Consider the following 17,712-nt stretch of genomic DNA (forward strand, 5'->3'; position numbering starts at 1 on the left):
CCGAGCTTCCAGGCCATCACAATCTGCCCTCAGTCAAACTCAGATAGATTACATCCCTTCCTCATTCTACGCACAGATAGCAAACTCTGTGATATTTCATGCACAATGTGTGTATCTGATTAGCAGTCATTCCTTCCAAGGTGACGCTGCTATTGCCTGGACGGGTTTACAATGACACAATGTCCATGGTCATAATGTTCTGGCTGATCATTGTACACAGTGCCCATGACCTTGCTATTATCAAACACTATCAATCCCAGTGCTAGAATGACTCCAAACCTCCAACCTCCTACCTGATCACCATGACCAGCTATAGCCTCAACTCCAGTTACTTCTCCTTCGAAGGGCTCACCTACAAACAAATCCATGGTACAGCAATAGGCACCCACATGGCGCCGTCCTACATTAACCTATTCATGGACCACCTAGAGGAATCCTTCTTAAACAGCCAGAATCCCAAACCCCTCGTATAGTTCAGGTTTACTGATGACATCATCCTGTGTCAGGTTGAGGGTGAGGACATCCTCTCCACACTCCAGCAGAATCAAACAGCCTAGCCACCCGATGTCATCACACGACTAATGATGCACAGTCCCTCTCCAAATTTACCAAGGATCCTACTGTGGCTTCCACAACTGAAATTACCCTCCCAATCTTTTCTAGAAACAGATATCCCATGACTTGACTCCCCAGTCACCTACCATCCATCTCAGGTCCACTGTCTGGCCACAAAGGGGCACTCCTCTCATGAATACCACCCCGGACTGGAGCGACTGAAACACATTCTTCACCGGGGTTTAGACTACCTCTTATTGTTCCCTGGAATGAGAACTATTCTGCCTTCCTCTCCCACAGTAATATTCCACTGCCCACCAAACCTAGGCAATATCCTTGTCCATACCTGCTTCACCACTGCTCCCGAACCCTTGCCCTACTGGTTCATAACCTTGCAATAATCTAGACGCTAGACCTACCCTACACATTCTTTCACTGCCACTTACTTGAATACTGTGAAAGCAGCCATTTGATTTACCAACTTAGCTGCAACCACTGTGCTGCTTTCTATGTGGGCATGACTGCCAACAAGCTATCTTTTTGCGTGAATGGCCACTGCCAAACTGTAGCCAAGACTGCTGAACCAATCAGTTGCTGAGCATGCAGCCCAACACGATGTGCTTCCCTTCACTGAATGCTTCATAGCCTGTGCTGTCTAAATTCTTCCCACCTACACCAGCTTTTCTGAAATGCACAGATTGAAACTCTCCCTGCAAAATATCCTTTGTTTCCATAACCCTCCCTCCTCCCCCCCCCCCTCAGGCCTCAAACTTTGCTAATCCCTGTTCTCCATTTGCCTGTCCCCTCCTCTTCTCTCACACCAGTACTGCACACACCTTCTACACCACCAACAGACCTACACAGCAATTTCCGCTTCTCCACTTCTCTCTCCTCTCCTGTCTTGAGAGGCACTATATCCTGCATACACTGTTGTCATTCCATCCTAGACTTTCCATTGTTTGAAGATGAGGATTTATGGGAGATACAATACAGCAAAGAGAACTGACAGAGAAAAGCCCTAAGTCAACACGAGAGCCAGCAATGACATTACTATTCCATCTGGTATGAAAGATACAGAAAGAGGGCAAAAATATGGAAACACCAAAATCATAAGACATTACCATATCCAATACAGTTTAGAAAACTTGTTGGCATTCAAAACAGTTTACAGCCATCTCAGAATGCCTAAATACAGGTTCTGCATGGCTTGCAAGAGAATCTTATACCATTCTGCCTGCAAAATAGTGGCAAGTTCAGCTAATGATGATGGAAGTGGATAGCAATAATGCACACTTCTCCCCACAGCAGATGATGTAATCTCAATTATACTGAGATCTGGTTGATTAAGGTGGCCACAGGAAATCCAGCAATTCATCCTTACGCTCAAAAAACCAGTCCTGGATGATGCAAGCTGTGTGAAAAGGGGTCCTATCATCTTGAAACTCAGAATTAGCATTGGGGAGCATAAACTGTATCATGGGATGGACCTTACCAGCCAAAATGGTCACACAATCCTTGGCAGTTATCCAACCTTATAGAGCAACCAGGGGGGGCATTGACTAACATGATATGGCTGTCCAAACCCCCACCATGTTTCAGTCTTTGGATATGTTGTTGTGGTCCTCAGTTCTGAGACTGGTTTGATGCAGCTCTCCATGCTACTCTATCCTGTGCAAGCTTCTTCATCTCCCAGTACCTACTGCAACCTACATCCTTCTGAATCTGCTTAGTGTATTCATCTCTTGGTCTCCCTCTACGATTTTTACCCTCCACGCTGCCCTCCAATGCTAAAATTGTGATCCCTTGATGCCTTAAAACATGTCCTACCAACCGATCCCTTCTTCTAGTCAAGTTGTGCCACAAACTTCTCTTCTTCCCAATCCTATTCAATACCTCCTCATTAGTTACGTGATCTACCCACCTTATCTTCAGCATTCTTCTGTAGCACCACATTTCGAAAGCTTCTATTCTCTTCTTGTCCAAACTGGTTATCGTCCATGTTTCACTTCCATACATGGCTACACTCCATACAAATACTTTCAGAAACGACTTCCTGACACTTAAATCTATACTCCATGTTAACAAATTTCTCTTCTTCAGAAACGATTTCCTTGCCATTGCCAGTCTACATTTTATATCCTCTCTACTTTGTCCATCATCAGTTATTTTGCTCCCCAAATAGCAAAACTCCTTTACTACTTTAAGTGTCTCATTTCCTAATCTAATCCCCTCAGCATCACCCGATTTAATTTGACTACATTCCATTATCCTCGTTTTGCTTTTGTTGATGTTCATCTTATATCCTCCTTTCAAGACACTGTCCATTCCATTCAACTGCTCTTCCAAGTCCTTTGCTGTCTCTGACAGAATTACAATGTCATCGGCGAACCTCAAAGTTTTTACTTCTTCTCCATGAATTTTAATACCTACTCCGAAATTTTTCTTTTGTTTCCTTTACTGCTTGCTCAATATACAGATTGAATAACATCGGGGAGAGGCTACAACCCTGTCTTACTCCCTTCCCAACCACTGCTTCCCTTTCGTGTCCCTCGACTCTTATAACTGCCATCTGGTTTCTGTACAAATTGTAAATAGCCTTTCGTTCCCTGTATTTTACCCCTGCCACCTTCAGAATTTGAAAGAGAGTATTCCAGTTAACGTTGTCAAAAGTTTTCTCTAAGTCTACAAATGCTAGAAACGTAGGTTTGCCTTTTCTTAATCTTTCTTCTAAGATAAGTCGTAAGGTCAGTATTGCCTCACGTGTTCCAACATTTCTATGGAATCCAAACTGATCTTCCCCGAGGTCCGCTTCTACCAGTTTTTCCATTCGTCTGTAAAGAATTCGTGTTACTATTTTGCAGCTGTGACTTATTAAACTGATAGTTCGGTAATTTTCACATCTGTCAACACCTGTTTTCTTTGGGATTGGAATTATTATATTCTTCTTGAAGTCTGTGGGTATTTCGCCTGTCTCATACATCTTGCTCACCAGATGGTAGAGTTTTGTCATGACTGGCTCTCCCAAGGCCGTCAGTAGTTCTAATGGAATGTTGTCTACTCCCGGGGCCTTGTTTCGACTCAGGTCTTTCAGTGCTCTGTCAAACTCTTCATGCAGTATCTTATCTCCCATTTCATCTTCATCTACATCCTCTTCCATTTCCATAATATTGTCCTCAAGTACATCGCCCTTGTATAAACCCTCTATATACTCCTCCCACCTTTCTGCCTTCCCTTCTTTGCTTAGAACTGGGCTGCCATCTGAGCTCTTGATATTCATACAAGTGGTTCTCTTCTCTCCAAAGGTCTCTTTAATTTTCCTGTAGGCAGTATCTATCTTATCCCTAGTGAGACAAGCCTCTACATCCTTACATTTGTCCTCTAGCCATCCCTGCTTAGCCATTTTGCACTTCCTGTCGATCTCATTTTTGAGACGTTTGTATTCCTTTTTGCCTGCTTCATTTACTGCATTTTTATATTTTCTCCTTTCATCAATTAAATTCAATATTTCTTCTGTTACCCAAGGATTTCTATTAGCCCTCGTCTTTTTACCTACTTGATCCTCTGCTGCCTTCACTACTTCATCCCTCAGAGCTACCCATTCTTCTTCTACTGTATTTCTTTCCCCCATTCCTGTCAATTGTTCCCTTGTGCTCTCCCTGAAACTCTGTACAACCTCTGGTTTAGTCAGTTTATCCAGGTCCCATTCTCCTTAAATTCCCACCTTTTTGCAGTTTCTTCAGTTTTAATCTACAGTTCATAACCAATACATTGTGGTCAGAGTCCACATCTGCCCCTGGGAATGTCTTACAATTTAAAACCTTGTTCCTAAATCTCTGTCTTACCATTATATAATCTATCTGATACCTTTTAGTATCTCCAGGCTTCTTCCAGGTATACAACCTTTTTTTATGATTCTTGAACCAAGTGTTAGCTATGATTAAGTCATGGTCTGTGCAAAATTCTACAAGGTGGCTTCCTCTTTCATTTCTTCCCCCTAATCCATATTCTCCTACTATGTTTCCTTCTCTCCCTTTTCCTACTGACGAATTCCAGTCACCCATGACTATTAAATTTTCGTCTCCCTTCACTACCTGAATAATTTATTTTATCTCGTCATACATTTCATCTGTTTCTTCATCATCTTTAGAGCTGTTGTTGTTGTTGTTGTTGTGGTCTTCAGTCCTGAGACTGGTTTGATGCAGCTCTCCATGCTACTCTATCCTGTGCAAGCTTCTTCATCTCCCAGTACCTACTGCAACCTACATCCTTCTGAATATGCTTAGTGTATTCATCTCTTGGTCTTCCTCTACGATTTTTACCCTCCACGCTGCCCTCCAATGCTAAATTTGTGATCCATTGATGCCTTAAAACATGTCCTACCAACCGATCCCTTCTTCTAGTCAAGTTGTGTCACAAACTTCTCTTCTCCCCAATCCTATTCAATACCTCCTCATTAGTTACGTGATCTACCCACCTTATCTTCAGCATTCTTCTGTAGCACCACATTTCGAAAGCTTCTATTCTCTTCTTGTCCAAACTGGTTATCGTCCATGTTTCACTTCCATACATGGCTACACTCCATACAAATACTTTCAGAAACGACTTCCTGACACTTAAATCTATACTAGATGTTAACAAATTTCTCTTCTTCAGAAATGATTTCCTTGCCATTGCCAGTCTACATTTTATATCCTCTCTACTTCGACCATCATCAGTTATTTTACTCCCTGAATAGCAAAACTCCTTTACTACTTTAAGTGTCTCATTTCCTAATCTAATCCCCTCAGCATCACCCGATTTAATTTGACTACATTCCATTATCCTCATTTTGCTTTTGTTGATGTTCATCTTATATCCTCCTTTCAAGACACTGTCCATTCCGTTCAACTGCTCTTCCAAGTCCTTTGCTGTCTCTGACAGAATTACAATGTCATCGGCGAACCTCAAAGCTTTTACTTCTCCTCCATGAATTTCAATACCTACTCCAAAATTTTTCTTTTGTTTCCTTTACTGCTTGCTCAATATACAGATTGAATAACATCGGGGAGAGGCTACAACCCTGTCTCACTCCTTTCCCAACCACTGCTTCCCTTTCATGCCCCTCGACTCTTATAACTGCCATCTGGTTTCTGTACAAATTGTAAATAGCCTTTCGATCCTTGTATTTTACCCCTGCCACCTTCAGAATTTGAAAGAGGGTATTCCAGTTAACGTTGTCAAAAGCTTTCTCTAAGTCTACAAATGCTAGAAACGTAGGTTTGCCTTTTCTTAATCTTTCTTCTAAGATAAGTCTTAAGGTTAGTATTGCCTCACGTGTTCCAACATTTCTATGGAATCCAAACTGATCTTCCCCGAGGTCTGCTTCTACCAGTTTTTCCATTCGTCTGTAAAGAATTCGTGTAGAGCTAGTTGGCATATAAACTTGTACTACTGTAGTAGGCATGGGCTTTGTGTCTATCTTGGCCACAATAATGCGTTCACTATGCTGTTTGTAGTAGCTAACCCGCACTCCTATTTTTTTTATTCATTATTAAACCTACTCCTGCATTACCCCTATTTGATTTTGTATTTATAACCCTGTATTCACCTGACCGAAAGTCTTGTTCCTCCTGCCACCAAACTTCACTAATTCCCACTATATCTAACTTTAACCTACCCATTTCCCTTTTTAAATTTTCTAACCTACCTGCCCGATTAAGGGATCTGACATTCCACGCTCCGATCCGTAGAACGCCAGTTTTCTTTCTCCTGATAACGACGTCCTCTTGAGTAGTCCCCGCCCGGAGATCCGAATGGGGGACTATTTTACCTCCGGAATATTTTACCCAAGAGGACGCCATCATCATTTAATCATACAGTAAAGCTGCATGTCCTCGGGAAAAATTACGGCTGTAGTTTCCCCTTGCTTTCAGCCGTTCGCAGTACCAGCACAGCAAGGCCGTTTTGGTTAATGTTACAAGGCCAGATCATTCCATCATCCAGACTGTTGCCCCTGCAACTACTGAAAAGGCTGCTGCCCCTCTTCAGGAACCACATGTTTGTCTGGCCTCTCAACAAATACCCCTCCGTTGTGGTTGCACCTACGGTACGGCCATCTGTATCGCTGAGGCACACAAGCCTCCCCACCAACGGCAAGGTCCATGGTTCATGGGGGGGTCTTTGGATATAACTCATGCAAAAGTTGGGAACAGCATGAAACACGACTTACACAATCAATTCCATTTCTCCATAGCCCAGGGTTTATGGCTTCAGTACCACATTTTCCTGTTACAAGCACTTACATCACTGATGTGGTGTCTCCTTATTTTTCATCACAATCCTCTTCAGTGACAGTCAATCATGATCACTCGAAACACAATTTCATCCGCATTGTGATTTAGTGGATGATATTTTCCCACTTCCCCATATGTGGGGAAATTTTCCAATACTTTGCCTCTTGGAACACCAAACACTTCAGCTACCTTGGTTACAGAAGCACCAATCACGTGAGTACCAATGATTTGCCACCATTTGAATTCAGTGAGCTCAGCCATAATGCACTCACAACTACACAGAACATTGTTCTGACCATGATTGACACTTGCAATGTATTGCAGACATTACACAGGTGTCACTCATGGCCAATTACAATATAACCTGCAGGCTTGGCCAGCATCTACATTTATATTCACGCATGCATGTCTCATGGTGTTTCCATATTTTGGCCAATCCCTGTATATCAGTCAGGCAAAATACCACACGATTTCAAGAAGAATATAATAATTCCTATTCCAAAGAAGGCAGTTGCTGACAGGTGTGAACATTACCAAACTATCATTTTAACAAGTCATGGCTGCAAAATACTAACACAAATTATTTACAGAAGAACAGAAAATCTGGTAGAAGCTGATCACAGAGACGATTAGTTTGGTTTTTGGAGAAGTGTAGGAGCACTTGAGGCAATACTCACCTTACAGCTTAGATTAGAAAATGAAATGTACAGAGGAAAACCCACATTTATAGCATAAGTAAGTTGGACACAACTTTAGACAATGTTGATTAGAACACACACTGAGATTTTGAAAGCAGCAGGGGTAATATCTACGACTTGTAAGGAAAACTGATTGCTGTTATATGAATCAAATGTAATACAAAGGAGACAATGGTTGAGAAGGGAGTGAGACAGTGCTGTAGCCTATCCACATTGTGTGAGCCATAAAGGAAAGCAAGGAGTAATTTAAAAAGGGAATTAAAATTAAAGGAGAAGAAATAAAAACTTTGTAGTTCATTGACAACTTCGTAATCCTGTCAAGGATGGCAAAGACTTGCAAGAGCAGTTGACTGGAGTGAACAGTGTCTTGAAAATAGTTCATAAGAGGAATACCAATGAAATTAAAACAAGAGTTATGGGATTGAATCAAATTAAATCACATCATATTGATGGAATGATAAGGAAATGAGACACTAAAAAGTCAGTGAGCTTTGCTGTTTTAGTAGCACAGTAACTAATGCTGGCTGAAGCGCACAGGATATAAAATGCAGACTGGCCACAGCAAAAAAGGAATTTACGAAAAGAGAAATTTGTTAACATCAAATATAAATTTAAGTATTTAGAAGCCTTTTCTGAAGCCACGTGGTGCCACAGAAGAATATTTAAAATTTATATGGGTGGATCAATAAAGAGGTATTGAACTGAATTGAGGAAAAGAGAAAATTATCAGACAACTTTAGTAAAAGAAGAAATCGGTTGATAGGACACATCCTGAGGCATCACGGAATTGTCAATTTGGTAGTAGAAGGAAAGTGTGGATAAAAATTGTAGAGGGAGAGCATGGCTTGGATACAATAAAAAGTTCAAATGGATATAGGTCACAGCAACTATACATAGATGAAGAGGACTGCACGGGATAGATTAGGGTGGAGAGATGTATCAAACCAGATTTTGGAATAAAAACTGCAACAACAGTTGGTCCTTTAGTGCCAGTATTGAGCTCAGCCAGTGATTGCTGTTCCTCGGTAGCTGTGCTGTTGGTGTCTGGCACCTTGCTGTAATCTTAGGTTAATGACAAGTTCAAAACGATTAACACAACACTGCATCAATTTGCTAACAAATTCCCACATTTTCTGAAACACATATTATCATGATTATCAGCTTGTCTCAGATAAATTATAAAGGTTATTCATTACCGGTTGGCACGCATATTCTCCTACAAAGTACTTGACAGTAGCAATGTATTTCCTGCACTCTTCCTATAAACAGTCCTGACGAAAACACAACATGCAGAAAAATCCATTTAGCTATTCACTTCACTATTACGTTTTTGAAATGAATATTAGTCTTGGACTAACTCTGATACTGAGAAATTTGCATGTTGAAAACTACACAGAGACTGCCTCAAAAAACTTCTACAGAAATGTTCACACAGACATACAGGTGTTAGTTGCCAGTTAACTCAAGTACTGTCAGTACTCTGCTTATGAATAAATTTTGAAATGTGATATTACAAGTAGTGTTATTTTCTCACAAGGAAGCTAATTAAATCAATGGACATAAAATTACAATGAGCCAAGAAGTAGTCTGGTTTAACTGTGGGTTGGATAACTGGTACTATATTCTGACTATGATGTAGACAGTTGCTACTGACATTGTAGCTGTCACCACATGAACAATGCTGACAGTCTGAGATTCAGTGAAGTGGCAGTCCTGATTCTGGACTTCTGTTGCTTCTTCAAGGCACAACAGACACATACTGCATTTGTTCTCATCAGTTTCCAATCTCACCCCAATGCTCCACCTCAAATGAGACATATTTATGAGAGATTACACCCTAATTTTCTTTTTTGGTTCAACACCAAAGATATGACATCAATGTGTGTTCAACTTTGTTTCTATTATTTTGGCATGTGTAAGCCAAGTGTCGACTTCATGTGTTAATACTTGTCTTCATATGATTTTCTAACGTATTTATATCTTGTTTCATTTGGAGGTATAATGGTAAACTTTCAAAGCTAGTGAAGGTTTCTAAGGAATCTGCTCCTTCATTTTCAACAGCAGCCAGAAGAGAAGCAAAATTCAAATATGGCTCTTGACATCAACATTTACAAAAAGGACTAGTTCACAATGCATAGATTACACCTAAATCCGATTTATAACAAGAGACTTGTATCAGATATCAACAAAGCTTTCAAAAAAATAATGTGAGAGAGAATAACTGAAACAGCAAAGGGACCAATTCCAAACTGACTTGCTCCAAGCCATAAAATACTGACCAAGTATCCAATACAGAAGTGGAAGTTCTTTTACCTAGCAAACAAAATATTTGTAAATATAATGTAATTGGATAGATTAAAAAAATCTACTCACTAAGCAGCTGTAGAAGAACACACACACACACACACACACACACACAAGAAAGTTTTTCTTGTGCCATATTTATGGGCCAGTGGCTTGTTCTTCCAGCAGAAGTGTTGGACAGGAAGGAAGAGGAGTGAAGCAAAAAGACTGGAGAGGTTTAGGAAAAGGAGTAGAGTTCAGAAAAGTCACATAGAATTCCTGATCAGGGGAGACTTACCAGACGGGATGAGAAGAAAAGACTGACTGTTCGGGACAAGATTTGAAAACCTGAGAGCTTAAAAGTGAAATATAGGATAATATGCAAGGCAGAGATCATTGCGAAAACATCGTGCATTAGTTAATAAGAGTGGAAAGCTAAGTGCATAGTACACTATGTGATCAAAAGTATCCAGTCACCCCCAAAAATACACATTTTTCATATTAGGTGCATTGTGCTGCCACCTACTGCTAGGTACTCCATATCAGCAACCTCAATAGTCATTAGACAAACTACAGAACCTTTAAGTTTTTCACACTAATTAAGGCCACACAAGAATGGTCTTCTCCGAACGTACTTCTGACCGAAATGCAATTATGGTAGCTGGAGTACAGGAATTTCCATAGCAGATTTCGCCCCATGTCAAATGGTTTTTTAAACATATCTACCCGTGAAATGAAATACCAATTTTCATGAATTTAGCTTTAAAATCTTTTTAATGTAACAAAATATTTTCTAAAAAATTTGCATCCCCTTTTGAGCTCCCTTAGGGGTAGAATTTCCAGAATGGGGCATTCTGCGGAACTCACAAACTTCGAACATGGTCAGGTGATTGGGTGTCACTTGTGTCATACGTCTGTACAAGACATTTCCACACTCCTAAATATCTGTTTCTGATGTGATAATGAAGTGGAAACAGCAAGGGACACATACAACACAAAAGCGTAAAGGTCAACCTCGTCTGTTAACTAACAGAAACAGATGACAGTTGAAGAGGGTCGTAATGTGTAATAGGCAGGTACTATGACAGTTAGGCAGAAGGTGAGAAAACTTGGATTTCATGGTCGAGCAGCTGCTCATAAGCCACACATCTCGCCGGTAAATGCCAAACAATGCCTCACTTGGTGTAAGGAGCGTAAACATTGGACAATTGAAAAGTGGAAAAACATTGTGTGGAGTGATGAATCACAGTACACAATGTAGCAATCCGATGGCAGGGTGCGGGTACGGCGAATGCCAGGTGAACATCGTCTGCCAGCATGCGTAGTGCCAACACTAAAATTTGGAGGCAGTGGTGTTACGGTGTGGTCGTGTTTTTCATGGAGGGGGCTTGCACCCCTTGTTGTTTTGCGTGGCACTACCACAGCACATGCCTACATTGATGTTATAAGCACCTTCTTGCTTCCCACTGTTGAAGAGCAATTTGGAGATGATGAATGCATCTTTCAACATGATTGAGCAGCTGTTCACAATGCACGGCCTGTGGCGGAGTGGTTACAAGACAATAACATCCCTGTAATGTACTGGCCTGCACACAGTCCAGACCTGAATCACATAGAACACCTTCGAGATGTTTTTGAATGCTGACTTTGTGCCAGGCCTCATCGACCGACATCAATACCTCTCCTCAGTGCAGCACTCCATCAAGAATGGGCTGCCATTCCCCAAAAAACCTTCCAGCACCTGACTGAAAACATGCCTGCGAGAGGAGAAGCTTCATCAAGGCTAAGGGTGGGCCAACACCATATTGAATTCCAATTTTACACATGGACGGTGCCACGAACAAGTCATTTTAAGCCAGTTGTCTGGATACTTTTTATCACATAGTGTATGTGTGTGTTCTCCTGCCGCCGCTTAGCGAGTAGATTTTTTTTTTATCTATCTAGTTACATTACACTGTCAAAAATTGATTATTTTCATTGAAATAATTGTAAAGATGCTAAATCTGACATTACATTAATAACGTCATTGTGTATTCACTGTAGGTACATCTGGAGGTATTAGCAAGCTTAATATCCTCAACAATCCTGTAGCCTACAAATCGGTTTCCAGCTTTTTAAGAGTTAACGGGTACAGAGGTTACTAGATATTACCTCATTCATCTGTCAACTATAAAATCAGACAGAATTCCAATTTTTTTAATGAAGACCCCATATTGGAAAGTTACTGAATAGAATTAAAAGAGTGCATAATATTTTAATCATAAACATGTATTGCCATATCAAAATCACAACCAAGTCCAAATCCGAAGGCAATGCTGTTAATGAAGTGCAACACTCATAACTAAAAGAACGTTTATCACTGACACCAAAGTACATCCAGAATAAAACTGAATTCCTGTACAGAGAGTACAGCTATTTATATGAACACAGAATATACCAGAATACAGAATACTGGTATTTATACAAACATCGAATATACAGAATATATAGAAACTAACTTAGCGACCGCAGCTCTGCTCGCATGGACTGTATGGCCTGTAGAGATTTTTTGTTTTTATTTAATCAAATTTTTATGTTGTTTACAAACTACAGAACCTTTTAAGTTTTTCACACTAATTAAGGCCACACAAGAATGGTCTTTTCCGAACATACTTCTGACCAAAATGTGATTATGGTAGCTGGAGTACAGAAATTTCCATAGCAGATTTCGCCCAATGTCAAATGTTTTTTTAAACATATCTACCTGTGAAGTGAAATACCAATTTTCATGAATTTAGCTTTAAAATCTTTTTAATGTAACAAAATATTATCTAAAAAATTTGCATCCCCTTTTGAGCTCCCTTAGGGGTAGAATTTCCAGAAACACTGAAACACATATTTTTTTTATTTCTAACTGAGAAGTTGAATAAAAATTGTCATAGATGTAGCCTTAAAAATCCTTTAGCAGTTCTTTAGTAATTATTTATTTTCAAAAAACTTTCACCCACTATTTTACCCCATTACTGGTTGAATTTCCAAAAATGCTGAAACACATATTTTTTATTTTCTGACAGAGAAACCGAACACCAGTTTTCATAGTTTTAGCTTCAAAAATTCCCTTATAGTGACATACTTTCAAAAAGCCTTTCATCCCCTATTTAACCCCCTTAGGAGTGGCATTTCTGACAATCCAGTCTTAAATGATGAGTAAAGTGTAAGAGCCCATCCTCTAAAAACTTCAAGTTTCTATCCTTAGCGATTTGGGCTGAGCGAAGATGAGTCAGTGAATCAGTCTGACCCTATTTCATCCCCTTAGGGATTGAATTTCCAAAAACAGTGAAACATGTATTTTTTTCACCTCCAACCGAGAAATCAAACACCAATTTTCAAAGAGTTAGCTTTAAATATGATTTCACAATGAAATATTTTCACAAAACATTCCACCACCTAAGGGGTGAATTTCCAAAAACAGTGATGTGTATATTTTATTTCTAACAGAGAAGCTAAATACAAATTTTCATAGATTTACCTTCAGAAATGCTTGCACAATGAAATATTTCCATAAAAACTTTAATCCTGTTTCACCAAAAACAGTGAAACACATTTTTTTATTTCTAACTGGGAAGCTACATCTAAATTTTCATAGATTTTTAGCTTTCATAATAAAATATTTTCAAAAAAAGTCTCATCCCCTGTTTCACCCCATCAGGGATTCAATTTCCAAAAACACTGAAATGCAATTTTTTAAAAGTCAATGTTCATAGTTGTAGCTTTAAAAATACTTTAGTAATTTTTTAATGATATACAGGGTACATAAAAAAGAATCATCTGATTAAAAAAAATCATAACTATCATGTTATTTGAGATATGTGTGTGAACAATGTACTATTGGAAAGAGCAATCTCTCGAGTTTTATGTGGTTCCCACTAGGTAGCAGCAGTGTGTGCCCAATTCAGTTTTTGTAAAAATTGTGTCAGGACAGCAGAAAGTATTTTGTGTTCTATGTTTTGTGCCATGCGGATCAGTAAAAACAGTTCAGTTTGACTTTTGTACTAGCTATGGTGTGGATCCTCCTATAGCACAGAGTATTAGGCAGTGGCATGAACAATTCCAAGAAACATGCTGTTTGTGTATGCCGGGCCATCCCAGAGTGTCTGACACAGAAGTCAAACGCATCCGCCATAGTTTCATAAGGAGTCTGCAGAAATCCATTTGCTGAGCAGCTCGACAGCTCACCATCCCCCAATGTCCAACTGGCATGTGCTGCATCGACATGTACACATGAAACCATACAAAATTCAGCTACTGCAAGCGCTTTGTGAAGGTGACAAACAACAACGTGTTGAGTTTTGTAACGTCTTTCTTGGAAAGATAAATAATGACAGTTTTCTTCCATTCTTAGTGTTTAGTGACGAGGCAACATTCCATTTAAATTGAAAGGTGAACCACAATAATGTGAGAATATGACGTATGGAACAACCACATTAACAGCTGTCTGCTGTAATGGACATTATGCGCCATAGGGTTACAGTGTTGAAGTAGATTGTCCGTCATACGTTTCAAGGTGGCTGGAGCATTACACAGTCCAAATGGTGTAACTTTCAACTCATAGAGGCAGTCATGAGTTATGAAGGTAGTCTTTTCCCAGCCAACTTCGTCAGCTTCGATTTCCCAGTAGTCTGTCTGCATACCAATAGTTGAGAAATGGGATACTGTCTTATGTATCTGACAATATCGCGGACAGGAATTTCGTGTGATTCTGATGCTGATGGGTACTGATCTGAAATTACTGGGTTGCTTATCTGGAGTATGTCCCCCCCCCCCCCCCCTCTCACTATCTTCTATATTCTTTCTAGGGGGCTCATCTCCTGTGAAGTTTGACCAGTACTTCAAATGGAATCATCTATTTCCAATAAGCTACTAAATAACAAAAGTCACTCTTTGAAGACTTACATAATATGAGGGTGAGCTTAAATTAATGCCTCCAATTTCTTTATGTGAAGACTCTTCAAGGTTTTTAAATTTATTCTTCATGTTTACATATCCATATATTTGCAGCTCTCTGCCACTAGAGGGCTCCAAATTGTAGTATGTAACATGATGGTGTGTAACATAGCTATGTCAGTGCATGTGAAACGACATGCTGTATTCGAGTTTCAAATTTGAAGAGTTCACCCACACATACAGCACCATCTCCTTCAGCATGACATGAGCGCTGTAACGTCTGCAACAATCTGACACATTCGGTTCACTGTTGCCGATCATCCTCCATACAGTCCGAATCTGGCCCCCTCCAATTTTCATGAGTTTCCAAAACTTAAAGAACACTTTCAAGGACTTCGTTTTGATAGTGATGAAGCAGCACAAGCAGAGGTGAAGTGGCTCCACTGACAAGTCAAACAATCTACAGTGACAGTCTCTCATTGGGATAAATGTATTCATTATCAGGGTGACTATGCTGAGAAATACATATGTAGGCATGAAAAATAAAATTGTAGAATTACTTCAAATTCAGTCTTGGATTAACCTTTTCACTTTATTTTTTACATTTTTTCTAGTATACTTTACTTTCTTTACTGCCTGTTATCTCATCCACATATCCTAATTGTTGGTCAAACATCCCACAGTTTTAACTTCAGTTTTTATCTGTTAGATCTGAAGTTTTCATTACAGACTCACCACACAGATTGATAATAAATGGATATAGTATATACCCCTGTCTGACTCCTTTCCCTATCCTAAAAGTTTCTATAAATTCTTGCTGTAGTGTTACTGTTGCTTCTCGGCTCTTGTGCAGATTTCTGCTTATCTGTATAAGTTGCACTGGCATTCCTATAAAACCTAGTACTTCCAATACTTTTGAGTGACTTAGGTAGTCAAAGGCTTTGCTGTATTCTATGCAGCATATAAATAAGACTAGTGTATATTTTCTCTATTTTTTCTAATGATCAGTCTCATGTTTGTTACTTGGTCCCCAGCACCTCTACTTTTCTGAACCCTGCTTGTTCCCTTGGTAACTCTCTATCAATGAACGGTTTTAGTCAACCCTGGATGATTTTTAAGAGAACCTTTCTTGCATATGCTATCAAAGCTACTATTCTGCAATTTTCACACTTTTTAGGGTTCCTTTTCTTCACAACTGATAAGTAAATAGTTTTTTTCACACTCCGTATGCGAAATAGGTGTAGACCAAATTGTCTGGCATAATAATTGTTACTTTAATCATTCCATTTCCTGCATTTCTAATAGTTAAATTCGCAAGCCATCAGACATTGTTTACCTTCCGTAAAAGTAGTGTTCCTATAATATCAGTGGCTGGGGAAGCTGTATGTTGAGACACAGCCCTCCAACACCACTGTCCAATGATACTGATGGCAGAAAATGAAACAGTGGTTGATCGGCATGCCCTCGTCCTGCAAGGATGACAGAAGCGTGGCAGATGCTCTTGTTGACAATATCAGTTCACACTAGATGCATTATTTGACCTCCAGAGTACGGTTTTTTGGATGAATTCGACAGGTAATTTGGGAGACTGTAGTTTTAATTTACGGTTTTTAATGCCTTGAAAATATCAGTGCACACTAGGTGCATTATTTGACTTCCAGAATACTGTATTTTACGGACTATAAGACGCTATGGATTATAATACACTACAGACTATAAGACACATCTTAATTTTTAAGCAATTTTTTAAAAAACCATATTTTTACCATTTTTATCATTAGATTGCAAAGCCAAACTAAAAAAAAACTACTAGTTTATAAAACCAAACTGACCTTTAAAATCCCTGAAAATCATCATATGAACTTCCCCCTTCATCATGACTGTTATCCACTTCGTATATAAGACGATCTTCACTGGCATCAAGAGCGTTACTTATGCCACACTTATTGAAACGTTTAACAATAATGTCTTCTCTCTATCTAGACCACAACTTTTTACCATCTGACACAGTTAATTGACTATAGGTCAATATAAAGTTCCCTTCAGTGCGAATTTATGTTGGGTTTCACCCATCATCAATTTGTTCCATTCCTCTCTCATCCAATGTTGCCAGAGAGAGAGAGAGAGAGAGAGAGAGAGAGAGAGAGAGAGAGAGGTTTCCCCCGCCATCAAATATGTGGCCATTTTTAAGGCTGATGGGAATTTTAAATCAAACACTGTACATTTTTATATTAATTTCTAGTATAAGATGCATCTGAATTTCAGAGACAATTTTTCAAAAAGAAATTCCATAAAATAACAACCTTCTTTTTTTATTTTAGGAGGAGTTCAACAGAATTTAGGATACCGGTTTTAATTTAGGGTTTTTATTGCCTTTAGTTTTATCATGGCATGTGTGGTTCTTGATTCAAAACTATAGGACAGTTAACAATCCAAAAGGCCCCAAGGATCCATAAATTTCAATCCGATTGTTGTGGATTGGTAGGAGCCAACCCACGGAGTTTGGAGGAAGCCGAAAGGCACGCGTTTAAGCTCGCGCAGGCTGGCGTGAGGTCTGGAACAGGACAAGGAATTCAGACTTCAGAAAAAAGGTGGTACTTGGTGGAATACTTAACTTTAATCCATCAATGTTGAACGTAGCTCTTGTCTGTACATTCTTCACAATATCAATAGCAACTGATAATGGCGCCTTGCTAGGTCGTAGCAAATGACGTAGCTGAAGGCTGTGCTAACTATCGTCTCGGCAAATGAGAACGTATTTTGTCAGTGAACCATCGCTAGCAAAGTCGGTTGTACAACTGGGGGGAGTGCTAGGAAGTCTCTCTAGACCTGCCGTGTGGCGGCGCTCGGTCTGCAATCACTGATAGTGGCGACACACGGGTCCGACGTATACTACCGGACCGTGGCCAATTTAAAGGCTACCACCCAGCAAGTGTGGTGTCTGGCGGTGACACCACACCGATCAACCACCACTGGTGTTG

General features: G+C 39.7%; 1 protein-coding gene across 4 annotated transcripts in view; it reads right to left on the minus strand.

The window, feature by feature from the left end:
* LOC126199312 (N-acetylgalactosaminyltransferase 6-like) overlaps window positions 1-17,712 on the minus strand; it is a 217,422-nt gene that overhangs the window by 143,075 nt on the left and 56,635 nt on the right. The window lies entirely within an intron of this gene.

This window comes from Schistocerca nitens, chromosome 8 (genome assembly GCF_023898315.1).
Source record: "Schistocerca nitens isolate TAMUIC-IGC-003100 chromosome 8, iqSchNite1.1, whole genome shotgun sequence".
NCBI classification, from domain to species: Eukaryota; Metazoa; Arthropoda; class Insecta; order Orthoptera; family Acrididae; genus Schistocerca; species Schistocerca nitens.